The sequence below is a fragment of the Rhinatrema bivittatum genome, chromosome 9 (genome assembly GCF_901001135.1).
Source record: "Rhinatrema bivittatum chromosome 9, aRhiBiv1.1, whole genome shotgun sequence".
NCBI lineage: Eukaryota > Metazoa > Chordata > Amphibia > Gymnophiona > Rhinatrematidae > Rhinatrema > Rhinatrema bivittatum.
In genome coordinates this window covers 189,251,619-189,264,192 of record NC_042623.1, presented here as the reverse complement: position 1 = coordinate 189,264,192, position 12,574 = coordinate 189,251,619, and the positions used below count along the sequence as shown (strand labels likewise).

General features: G+C 43.0%; 1 long non-coding RNA gene across 3 annotated transcripts in view; it reads left to right on the top strand.

Moving 5' to 3' along the window:
• LOC115099542 overlaps positions 1–11,860 on the top strand; it is a 57,717-nt gene extending 45,857 nt beyond the window's left edge. For all 3 annotated transcript variants that reach the window (XR_003858827.1, XR_003858826.1, XR_003858828.1), the window contains exons 2-3: positions 7,680–7,757; positions 11,742–11,860. This is a non-coding gene — a long non-coding RNA (uncharacterized LOC115099542). The remainder of the gene's footprint in view (positions 1–7,679; positions 7,758–11,741) is intronic.
• The last annotated feature ends 714 nt before the right edge of the window (positions 11,861–12,574 follow it).

Below are 12,574 nucleotides of genomic sequence, written 5' to 3'. Positions count from 1 at the left end.
TGGAAGCAGACCCCCCGCCACGGCACGCGGGTTCCTTCCGATTAGGCCTCCGTGGGATCCACCCCTTGCCCACAATGCGTAAATCCAGTGGTTCTCACCTCGCTTCCTGGGACACACCCCTGACCAGTCACATTTCCAGGACGTCCATAATGAGCGTGCAGGACATTTATTTATTTCCCCCACTCACGACCTTTCATGGGTACCTCGGGACGAGTCACATTCAGGTGCAGTAGGTACTGTCCTGCCCAGGTCAGCTCACAGTCTAAATTTGTACCTGAGGAAATGCAGGTTGAAGTGATTTGCCCAAGGTCAGGAGGAATTGAGGCCTGGCTTCCCTGCTTCCTAGCTCTCTGCTTTAACCATTAAGCTTCTCCTCGTTGTGTGGGAATCTCGTTGCCCGCCTAGAACTGTGGATTGAGTGGGGATATAAATAAATCCCTCTCATGCATGTTCATTGCAGATATTCTGAAAATCTGACTGGCTAGGTGTGTCCTGAGGCCTGGGTTGAGAACCCACGGCTTAACCTGAAGGTCTGTTGACACGGTGTGATTGGGAATATTAACGTGGCCATGTAAACGATTGAAATGCGTGAATCTGAGTGGCTGACATATGAACTTTAACCTGTTTTACTCCCATCTGCCAGTGTCTGCAAAAAAACCCCAAAAACCCCTCATGCAGACACCAAGAAATATCTACCGTGGCCTGAACCAGGGCTGATTTTCTAAAGACAAAAGGCAGCCTGTGGCTTCCACTGTTTCACGATGGTGACCTGGCAGAAAATCACCCCCCGGCCTGAAGCAAACGCCGTGCTGTGAGAACATGTGGGAAGCTGCTGGATCACCTCTGGCGCTAAACCCCTGAGACAGCGGATGAGATGTCCCACCTCCATTCCAGCTGAGGCAAATGACTCCGCCCGCCGTGAGGGCCCAGCAATAAAACCGAAGAGGAGGCCATGCCGTGAGTCCTTTGACAAGGGGCTGAGTTTGACATCTGAAGGGCACTTGTTTCAATAAAGCTAGATATGGCTCTGTTTAAATTGACAAAGGGCTGGAGAAGGGGTACATGCTGATAAACAATCGTTAGCCTAGTCACAATGTTAATTTTGAGAACCCTAATCCTGTAAGACCATGCCATAGACAAATCAGTCCAGATCTTTTAGAGCTGAAAAACTATAGGCAGATCATTTTTCTATAATTTAAAAAATGAATTGAAATGAAACGGGCACTTTCATTAAAATTCGCCAGATGCGTAGCCCTACCTGTGACCTAGCAGAAAAATTTCAGATGTATTAATGTCACGCTTGTACCCCGAGACCTCCTCCATAAAAGGACAAGCAGCTTAACACAAGAGGAACTGAGGTCTCGGGATACGAACAAAAGCACCATCTGCGGTGGACGTGGACGGCGAAGGAGTCTACAAGAAACTCCCTCAGACCGCCTTAAGGGCCCGGGCATAGCTGTCTTCCCCGGTCCTCATGGACCCACGTGGAGTCTTGGATGTACGGAGGAGCGCTTCATAAGTACTCAGGGCCTGGAAGGTTTGAGGCGGCCCCGGGAAGCAGGAAGGAAGCTACAAGCACAGCAGAACCACGCACATTTCATTGGTTTGTTGACAGCACTGCAAGGTGAGCAGATTTTTTTTTTTTTTTTTATGTTTTGCTTTATCCCTGTAAATGAATTGTATGTAAGGAAACAAACAGTGTCTGCCTCCCCAGTCAACGGCCGGGCCCGTGTTACTACAGGACACCCTATGCGATGTACCATTAATAGCGATTCCCCCATAGATTCCCCAGTCAACTGGGCCATGGGCTCTGCGACCAAAGCAAAACAGAGGAGAGAGAGAGAGAGAAGAGAGGAGGCAGCCCCGTCTCGTACCTCGAGAACTGAGAAACAGGAGAATGAAAATCTGTTACCGGTAACAAAGGGCAGTTTTCCAAGCCGGATTCTCTTGTTGAAGCAGCGGTGACCAGCAAAGAATTATCCTGAGGATCGGTGAGCAACGATCCCAGAAGACTGACTTCAGGAGGGAATGCTGCCCCCGGCTGGAGCAGGGCCGGTTCAGTTACCACGGCCACTTCCCTTAATGCAGTCCAGCAGCAAGGACACGGGGAGCTTTTACAAGGCCATTCTGCCACACCTAATCACTTCCGCAAATCACCCAACGTCAATAGGAACAGGACACGTTTTCGTACTGGGCCTCAAAGCAGAATTTATCAGCCTATTGCAACCAGGTTCAAAATAATAGGTCATTCTCCATAGCACCTTTTAAAGTGGCATTTCATGTTTCCGAAGAGTCATCCCTTTTTGTGCGTCTCGGTTGTCCATCTTCTAAATTCTGAGTATAGGAATTCCTATGTCTTGCCATTGCGATGCATCTACATCTCTTACGCATGGCATCCTTGTAGCTGCTACATTTTTCTAATGCGTATCCTGTGCTGTCTAATCTAGTATAAAAACCAACAATCAGGGCTTGGAAGCTGCTAAATTAATTTCTACTGAACATGCAAATACTCTGTATTTTGGTCTTTCTGGTGGCTCGGTGCCAATTGCCTTAGTGTCTGGTAGCGAGAAAAGGTGTTCTGCCTCCACAGTGTTTGTACATGTTTCTTTATTATGCTGCCACCCTGTGTCAGATTTAGAGATTGCTTAGAGTCTGCAGGGTTTAAAGCTCCTTTTCCTGATTGATTATTATTTGAACGTGTCTGAGCTCCCTGGAGGAGGTTTTTTTTTGGGGGTTTTTTTTTAGTTCCTTCTTCAACTCAAGCCCTGCCTTAGAAAATCCTGTCTCCCACTCTGATACCCGGTGAGCCCCGATGACAACAAGGGGTCGAAGCCTCGCCCCCTGCTGATGCCATTTAAGCGGGGGAGGGGAGAAGACCAATGAGGGGTGCCATTCAATGGGACCTGGGGGTGTTTTTTTGGGACTCACTGCCCATGCAGCATTGGACCTTGTTCACCTCAAGCCCTGCCTCAGAAGTTCCCGTCTCCTGCTCTACCTGACACCTGGCTGCCCTAATGTCAGTGAGGGCTCAAAGCCCCTCCCCCACACTGATGTCATCTGAGCGAGGGGATGAAGAGCTGGCTTTGGATGCTGAAGGTGCCACGTGCCAGAGGAGTTTCGCGCTCCATTGCACACAAAGGAGTACAACAAAAAAGCTCCTTTGCTCCTTTGAGCGTGATGAATGCCAACGAAAACGTAACCCCCGTTTTACAGTGTCCTGAACCCCTTTTCTCAGCTGGCGATCCCGTTCAGGTGATATCCGGAAACGGGAGATTCAGTGACTTGCCAGCTCACCGGCACTCTAAGGATGTCTGGCGGCCATCATGCTTGAGGTGTGTTGAGACTGTTAAACTGCAGATTCACTTAGAAATCTGTGACTATTTTTGTTTCTTTTGTTAATGCAGAGGCAATAAGGAAAAAGATCCCTGCCCTTTACGATCTTGTGGGCATTAGAATCCCAGACATTTTTGGCATTACAGAATCAAGGCTTCCGCCATCTGACCTGCTAGCACTAAAACTTAACCGTTCCATTTCACAAAGGATCATGGAGGTGATTTTTTGGCTGTATATAAGGAATGCTGGAATTTTACCCATAAACACTTAAGCAGTGATTCTCCTTTTGAAGTGCTTATGTTGACTTCAAAATCATTCAATGTCTGTTTAAACTATGTACCACCAGGTTTGAGGCAAACAAACTGCTTTCCCTATTTTGAGCAAGTGTTCGGATCTAAAGCTAATTTAAATACCACCATGATGATTGGAGACTTCAGTTTGCAGGTAAATAGTACATTGATGTCATCTAACCGCGACTTCTTCTTGAACATGATGTATAATTTGGGATGAGACCAATTAGTACATGCTCAGACTCATAGAGCTCGGAATACGCTGGACCTCACCTTATCAACATCTCTCTTGGTCTCATTTGACCCACTGTTATTAGAGAGCTCCATGGTCCAACCATAAATTAATCATCTTTAAATTTCCTATTGATGAGCAAGCTTCTAAATCATCTCCCAATAAGGTGGAGTCTTTTAAGCAGTGGTCACATTGATAATGATCTGTTTAGTTCGGCACTAACTGGGCGGTTAGATGGAGCTGAACCATGCAATGTTAGTGAAGCACTTGAGATCTGGAATAGCTCCATCTTAAAATCTTTTGATGCAGTTGAACCAGCAAAATGACAGCTAAATAAGACTCCCTACTTCATTCACATCAATGGCTTACACTGGAAGTTAAGACCTATAGCCAGTCATTACGCAAAACAGAATGAACTTGGGTAAAGCTACGCACTCGTGAACATTTGGTCGCCTATACGGCACAATTAGGCCAGTATAAAATTCAGGTGGAAAAGGCACAATGTTCACTGTATAATACATTGATCAAAAACAATGGGAGGGATTGTAGGGCTCTCTTTGCAATTGTGTGGAGTCGTAACTACCGATTAAATACTTCATAAGTCTATCAAGAAACACACTCTGGTGGATTTTAAAAGCCCTACGCACACCACAGCCAGGAGATACACACGTGACTCGGGCTGGCGCACGCTGCACAGATTTTAAGAAGCGCCCATGCACGTACATTTCTCTCGGTACACGCACAAATCCAAAAGTTAAAAAATGGAGCATCATGTGGAAGTTAAAAAAGGGGGCATGTGGAAAATCCCATGCACGAGCGTGCGCCAGGGGTCCTCACCGCGTAACTTTACTTCTGCTATTGTTGGCGCGTAAGTCAAAAAATAAAAACACCACGGCTAGTCAGCAGGTTTGTAAGGGTTGGAGAAAGGGAGCTTTTAAAACTAGGGGGGGAGGGGGGTTAGGAAGTCCCACCCTGGGCGAACTGGGAACGAATTAGGACAAGGGTAAGTGACCTCACTGCGCACCCCTTAAAAAATTCCCCCCCACTTATGTGGTAGACGTGGCATTCGCGCACACATGCGTTCATCTATATAAAATTGTGTGCACATGTACGCGCGTTCCACCGATTTTATAGCATACATGCACATATTTTATAAAAACACCGTGTCCATGTGCGCGAGCCGGCATACGTGTGCACATATGTGCACGAGTTGCCTCTCTACATTTAAGAGTGATGACTACATGATCTTCCTTGATAACAAAAGGAAACAAATCTTAGATAACTTTTGCCAAAATCCTCAGTGGTTCCAAACCATTCCAGAAACATTCAAAACAAATTAGGATATTTTTTCAAAAGGCAACTGAGTTTGATATCTTAAATATCATCTCCATTATGAACCCCCTTATTTTGTCCGTTGAATTTGTACAGTGTGGCCATCTTAAAAAATATAAAGGATGCTATTGCGCCTTTCCTCTTTCGAGGATGCTAACCTTCCAGACTTGTTAAAGCAAGCATCCCTCCATCCAGTGCTTAAGAAACCAAATTCGGATCCCTCCACCTTGGCCAATTATAGGCCTACATCATCTTTGGGATTTGTCACTAAATTGATTGAACCAGAGGTGCTAAAAGAGCCAGCTGAATTTGTAAAAAACCACAATACTCTAAACCAGTTTCAATTCACATTTAGATGGTCCCTGAAATTCTGTTAGTATCTCTATATGATTCCATCAGGAAAGGTCTGGAATTTGCCAGGGTTTTGGGCTTGTTATGCTGAATATATCGTCCACAATTGACATGGTGGATCACAAAATTATGTTGTATAGACTGAAAGAGATTGGTGTTTCAGGTACAGTCTGGCCGTGGTTTTACTCCTATTTATCCAATAGACAGCAAAGGGGTAACCATCAAGGGATAAAGTTCTGATTGGTTCCCGATGTTCTCGGGAATTCCTCAGGGATCAGCTCTCTTGGCCCTGCTTTTTGGCCTACGATACCGTTTTTTAATCCTACTTGCCAAATCCTGGTCTGATACCTCAGCCTCAGTTTCTAGTTGTATAAATAACATCAAACAATGGCTTAACTACCGTACAGTAAGCTAGCTCTGTACCTTGCAAAACAGAAATTATAGTTATTGAATGTAAGGATTTAATTGAGGTCCCTTTGACCTTGAATCTCAAAGAGTACGTGCAGCCTAGGAGTGTTACTTACTGACTCCAAGCTGGATTGTTTACCTCAAACTAGAGCTGTGGTATGCACTCGTTTTTATAAACTGCGCCTATTAAGGTGTCTGAAGCCACTTTTAATCTCTCATCATTTTCGGACAGTGGTGCAGGCATGTTTACCGATTGCACGGGATTCCTGTAATTCATTGTACATTGGCCTTCCTGATTCCTCACTTCAACCGTTGCAATTGCTGCAGAGTTCTGCAGCTACGATAATTACTGGCACAGGCAGAAATGACCATATCTCATCCACTCTTGTCAGTCTCCACTGGCTACCTGTTCAATGAAGAATCAAGTACATTGTTGCCATGTTGCCCCCATAAGCTCCTAACTTTAAAAATGCTGCCATAGGCAACTTTAATACTTCAAGCATACGAACCGATAAGAACTCTGAGGTACTCACAAAAGGCCCGATTTTTAATGGCCCGCACGCGCGAAAAACAGGGGTTACACGTGTGGCCGGGCCTTGCGCGCATTTTAAAAGGAGCTCGGCCGCAGGTGTAACCCATTAATGTGCACAAGAGCCGGGCCTCAGCAGAGGAGCGGGGAGGGGCAGTCTGGGGGGGCAGGGCGGGACTAGAGGAGCCCTGTACAGCTGCCATTTGCCGCTGTGCTGGTACGCGCAGCTTGCTACTGCTCCTTTGGAGGAGCAAAAGGTAATAAAAAAAAAATAAAATAGGGGTACCTAGGGGTAGGGATAGGGGAAGGGAGGTTAGGGTAGGGGATGGGATGGGGAAGTTTCCTTCTAGTCTGCTCCTTAATTGGAATGGACTGGGAGGGAACTGAGGAAGCCGAATGACGTGTCGCACGCGATGTTTTTGCGTATGTCTGCTCCCCCTCCCCATTGCGTGCGCCGCCTGCGATTTGATGACATGCGCGTCCATGTGTGCACGCTGGCTAGCGCTCGCACATGGATGCACGCACGCGTTCTTTTTTTAAAATCTACCCCAAAGTGCATTACTTGATATTCCTCCTATTAAACAGGCAAGGCTTCATGCTACTCGAGAACGTGCCTTCCCCATGACAGCACCCAGCCCTTGGAATTCTCTTCCTCTGGAACTCAGGGTGATTGGGTGCCCAAAGCTGTTTAAATCTGCACTAAAAGCACAATTTTTAAGCAAGCTTTTTACTAATTTTAATTTGGATTATGTCTTTTAGCATTAAGTTTTATTGCTTTGTTTTTAACTCTCAATCCTTGGAGAAATTGTGTTTTTTAGTGTATAGATTTTATACTTATTTATATTTATAAGCAATGTATTATTATGGTTGGGGTTTTTTTTTAGTGTTTTATCTTTTCATATTGGATTGTGTATGTTGAGTTATAATTAATGCATTAGCGGCCTATACATCTGAATAAATAAATTGGATCTACTTCGGTTTTGCTCTCTCTGTCAGTGTTCTCTTGTCTCTTCCTATCTGTCCCTTGACCCAGAGCAGCCTGGAACTGATTTCTTGTGGGATTTTCAGTTGGAAAAAGGCACCTGGGTAAGCTAATAGCACTTCTGAATCCTCTACAAGATCCTAGAAGCATTGCTTTTTCACCTCTTTCTATTTTCCATCTGCTACTATTCCCTAATAGCCACAACTTGTATTTCAATTGCAGTAGCCTTCATCTGAGCTTCCAGAGTCTGATAACAGTTGAACCAGGTGGCTGTACGGCTAATCACGATGCACTGTCGCAGTGAGTGTTCAGCTATTTCTTCATTCTAATAAATGTTTGCCATTCAAGAACTGAGTGGTTTTTTTTGTGTTTTTTTTTTATTTTATTTTTATTAAACTTTCCATTTTCAAGAAGATATTACACAGTTGTATAAGTAATAATAATTAAATACATATCATACAAGGATAATCACCCATACAATCTGTAAAAAACCTAGAAATCAACCTCGAGAGTAATTACAGAAACTGGCTGTAAAGAAAAAAAGAGCAGTAATTATAATAGAAAATACTACTAAACTATATTTGTGTTTAACCATAATAACACGTTTTCTTCTCCCAATGACTAAGGTTTAAGATGGAATTTAGGAATCTAGGTACATACGTAGTTCTGGATAATTAAATATATATCTTGTATTTTGATGTATGAGAACACATTTACAGGGAAAACGCAATATAAACTTGGCTCCTCTTTGTATGACCTTATCTTTCATTAAGAGAAATTCTTTTCTTCTTAATTGTGTACTAAGAGAGACATCAGGGAAAATTCTAATAGGTAAGCCATGAAAAGGAGAGTTTTGATTTTTAAAATATAGCCTAAGAATAGAATCACGCTGTGAAGCATCTGCAAACTGGACAATTAATGTGGCACGTGCTTTTATTTCTATGTCAGAAGACTTCTCGAGAAGTTCTGACAAATCTGTATCATTTTGTTCTCCCTGATGCTGATCTAATAAATCGCCTCTTACAGCGGTTTGAGTAATATAATATACTCTAGTTATTACAGGTAATGTTGTAGCGGTATATTTCAAAACCTTTACTAGGTAGCTTTTAAACAATTCCCTAGGGGACAGTAAATGAGTTCTAGGAAAATTTAGGATCCTTAGATTTACTCTCCTGATTTGATTTTCCAACTGTTCCAATTTAGTTAATTGCATTTTTTCTGGTTTGATCAGATTCAATTGTACTTTTTCAATCTCCTCAGTTTTAAGTCCTAAATTATTTACTGCCCCTTCTAACTTTTCTGTTCTTGACTGTAATATTTTACTATTATTCAAACCTTCCTGAACCAATTTTGCTAAGTCATTGATTGACTTTTGCATTGATAAAATCATACCACCTATTTCTTCCATAGTAAACTTAGTAGGTACTATAACAGGTATACCAGTTACTGCTACCCCTTGCCCTCCTTCCATCCCTTTTACCTTAGAAGCCCAAACGGTACTAAAATCCTGCCCTTGATCATTAAACCCTGAGACCCAGGGTTCTGTTGTGGGTATTCTAATCCCACTACTCCCCCTTTCTCAGGTTAAAGAGACCAAGTTCAGGTTCAAGTTGGGATCCTTGAATATAAATTCTCCTCCTATTTTTCTTGCTGGTGGATCCGATGTTAAGGGAGCACCAGGACTTAAGGGTGTTTCATAAGTCAAGGAGTTGAGTCCCTGCTCCTGGACTACAGCTCCAGCGACTACTTCTCCTGGGGTCAATATTATGGTTCGGCCAAAAAGATCTGAAATCTTTTGTTGACTATTGCCCACCACAGGTGTAGATGTAGCTGTTTTCCCCTTCCTCTTGGTATGTGGCATTACCAAGAGGAAAAAGAACTTTTATTATGAAAAGGAGAAAAAATATACCTCTATAAAGATGAGATCTTTTGGAAACACAGTCACAGTTCAGCCAGATTCCGTTGGCTGCTGTTATCAAAATGCGATGAAATTCCTCAGAGTTTCTCGACAACACTCCAATGAAGCCCAAGAAAGCTGCTCGTCCCTTAGGCGAGCAGCTTTGGCGACACGCCGACAGTGAATGCGCCATACAGACGCCGATCTTGTAGGCGTCTGAATGGGCTCCTCCCACTGACGTCAGACCCCGGAAGGCAGTCCGCTGGAGTACTATCAGCTGTGCTGCTTACCGGAGGTATTGTAGCAATTATTAAGAAGCTGAAATAAAGTCCACGAAGTTGTCTCCCCAATAAGCTTGCCGATAGAAATAAAGTCAGCAGCCAGAACTGAGTTATTTGAAGTTTGGAAGCAGGAAAAAAAGAAGATTTAACTGACTGTTTAGCAACTCAAGCAAAGGCCGATGATTTGTGAGAACAGTACAGCAGGCAAGGTAAGATCTGTAGGTGTTGCTTTATGGTGATAACTGCTATACTCAGGCGATGCTGTGAGACTAGGCCCTAGAGCAGTGATTCTCAACTCCAGACTTCCTTTAACCTCCAAACTGTTTGGGTTTTCAGAATATCCCTAATGAATATACATGATCTATGCTTTTATCTAATAGCTGGAGGAAACGGGTTAATTTTGTTATGCTAAAAATCAAACCTGCATTGAATCCTGCTGCCCCGAGAGAGTCTTTCAGATTTGCTGCAGATTGGATCCTGGAGAGTTTATGGGCAAGGGCTGGGAATGAGCATAGCTGAATGTAAAGGAGGAAGATAGATATGTTCCCTGTGACCTTGGGCAAGGCACTGCTTCAGGTACAAACATAGGAGGTAATGTCCAATTTTCAAAAGCCATTTATCGAAAAGAGCACACTCACGTGAGTAAATCCTATGGGACTGGGACTGACCAGGATTGTTGCAGAGTAGGAAGATAAAAGGATGGAAATTCCCATGTTTGCATGGGAGTAAGAATAAAGCCATAGTATCTGTTCCAAAAGAGAAGAAAAAAAAAAAAGCAGATTGTTATATACTGTCTATGTATGAACAAAATCACACTTGTCGACAAATACTCCCACTTTTACAGGAAAGCACAACTGGAGTAAAACCAAGATTCCTATAAAATAAACAAGAACAGATGGGAAACCTTAGCATGAGGGAAGCCTGTAATTGCAGGGGTCCAGGGAACGTCATGGAAAGTCTTTTAAGCTTCAGTTTCATTATCAAGTTGTCTCTCATAGCCAACAGCTTGGATTAATGCACTGCCTTTTACATAAAAGGACCCCAACACAGAAACACAGCCCCAGCCTCTGCTAGGGTGAAGAGCGCCACATCTGTGCTGTACTTGGATACTAAAGCAGGAGAACACTATTATCATTACTAACCAGGAATATGAGTCAAAAGTAAAGGATGTATTCCTCAAGTAGCTTTCGAGTGCTGCACTCCCTTTGTCAGGCCAAAATGTGTAGCTCCCGAAAGCTAGTCAAGAAACTTATCAAGATAGTCTAATAGAAAGGGATTATCTTTATATCATTTTTTTGTTGAGTTTCATTTCTAGGCATTTAAGTGGAACTAGAAAGGCAACTACAGTCTAGATCCATTACTAGACCAAAAACGACAGTGGCATCCCCACAACTGCATTCAGTGGCTGAGTCCACCAGTTCCAGCAGCTCTCATGACTCCCAGGCCTGTGCTATAATAATCACTATTATAAAGCACCAGAAAGCGTTCAAACGGTCACATTGTGTGATGGGTTGACATGTCTTTACCTCTAATCTCACTGCAGTTTCTTGGCACATGGTGGAGCAGAAGTTGCTCCTGTCAAAATGGCATTTAAAAAGAAAATGACAAAACAATTCTAAAATGTTTAGGTGCTTTATAGCAGAATCAAAATAAAAAGGGGATCAGTTAGAATCCAATTCAATCCACATATATATACTAACTGTTACTGGATCGTGGGTCACCAATATAAATCTCTTAAGAAATTTTTAATCTTTATTCAAATTATCAAATTCTAAAATAAATCTCAATTTTTCATTTTACTATTTTTAATTAAATTGTTTTGTATGTTTTTTTATAAGGAGACAGAGCCTCAGAACTGGTATCTTAGGTTATGACCTAAGATTGTTAAACCAGTAAGTTCAGTCACCGGCTCAATTTTGTAAGTCTCTTTTTCTGCTTTAAAATAAAATGCCAATGTTGCAAATTGTTTTAATTCTCAAAAATTCTCAAAACTGCTATGAGATCAATCTTTGCATTTTTAAATTCTCAAAACCCGCCAAGGCGCGCTCCCCTTTAAAACTTGCCTCTGGCACACTTCATTCATTCATTTCTTTTGTTTTACCCAAGCTCATCCCTCCCTGGCTGAAAGCAGGAACAGATCTCCAGCTACGGGGAGAGAGGGCGAAAGCCTTCACCGCCGAACCTACTGGAGTGGATTGGTCTGTCTTCCTTAGAGGAAAGGAAATTATCAGGTAAGTAGTAATTATTAGGTAAGTAGTAATTTTTCCATAGACTATGCCCCCTCCCCAGGAGAGACCAGTGTATAAACTGGGAAATCTGGCTTCAGAGCTGCAAACCAACTAGAGCTTGAGGAAAGCAAGCCAAGTGCTTTGTGATTCCATTATGTGATTGCCAAGTCGCAAGTGAGGTCAGCCCGAAGAAACTGCTCCAGTTCTGCTTTCGCTCTGTTATACGCATGGAGATATACTTTGTAGTTCCCTGAAAACAATTTAGGACTGCATATTTTGCAAGCAATGGGGGAAAAACCAGAGCTGGATCTAGTCTGCATTCATAATTCTGAGACAATGGCTTATGATTTGCCAGTCATTCAGAGAACTGGGGTTTGCGAAACTAATTTGAGAACAGAAGAACTTAAGGCATGCTGTGCTGGGTCCGAACAAAGGCCCATAAACGTGTTCAAACCTTTCTGGATCCAGCTATACTACCGGCGACAAATGCCACAGCTTAATTGTGCATTTACTGAAAAATAAAAACCCTTTCTTCGCTGTGTTTTAAATCTGCTCCAACATAATTTCAGGGCATGTCCTAGTATTATGTGAAAAAGAAAATAGCCGTTCCGTAAAAACTTGCCCCATCCCACTTCTGATGTTATAAACCTCTATCCTATCCCCCACCCCTCCCCTTGCTCATCTCGTCTCCTTTATCATTTTTTGTTGCCC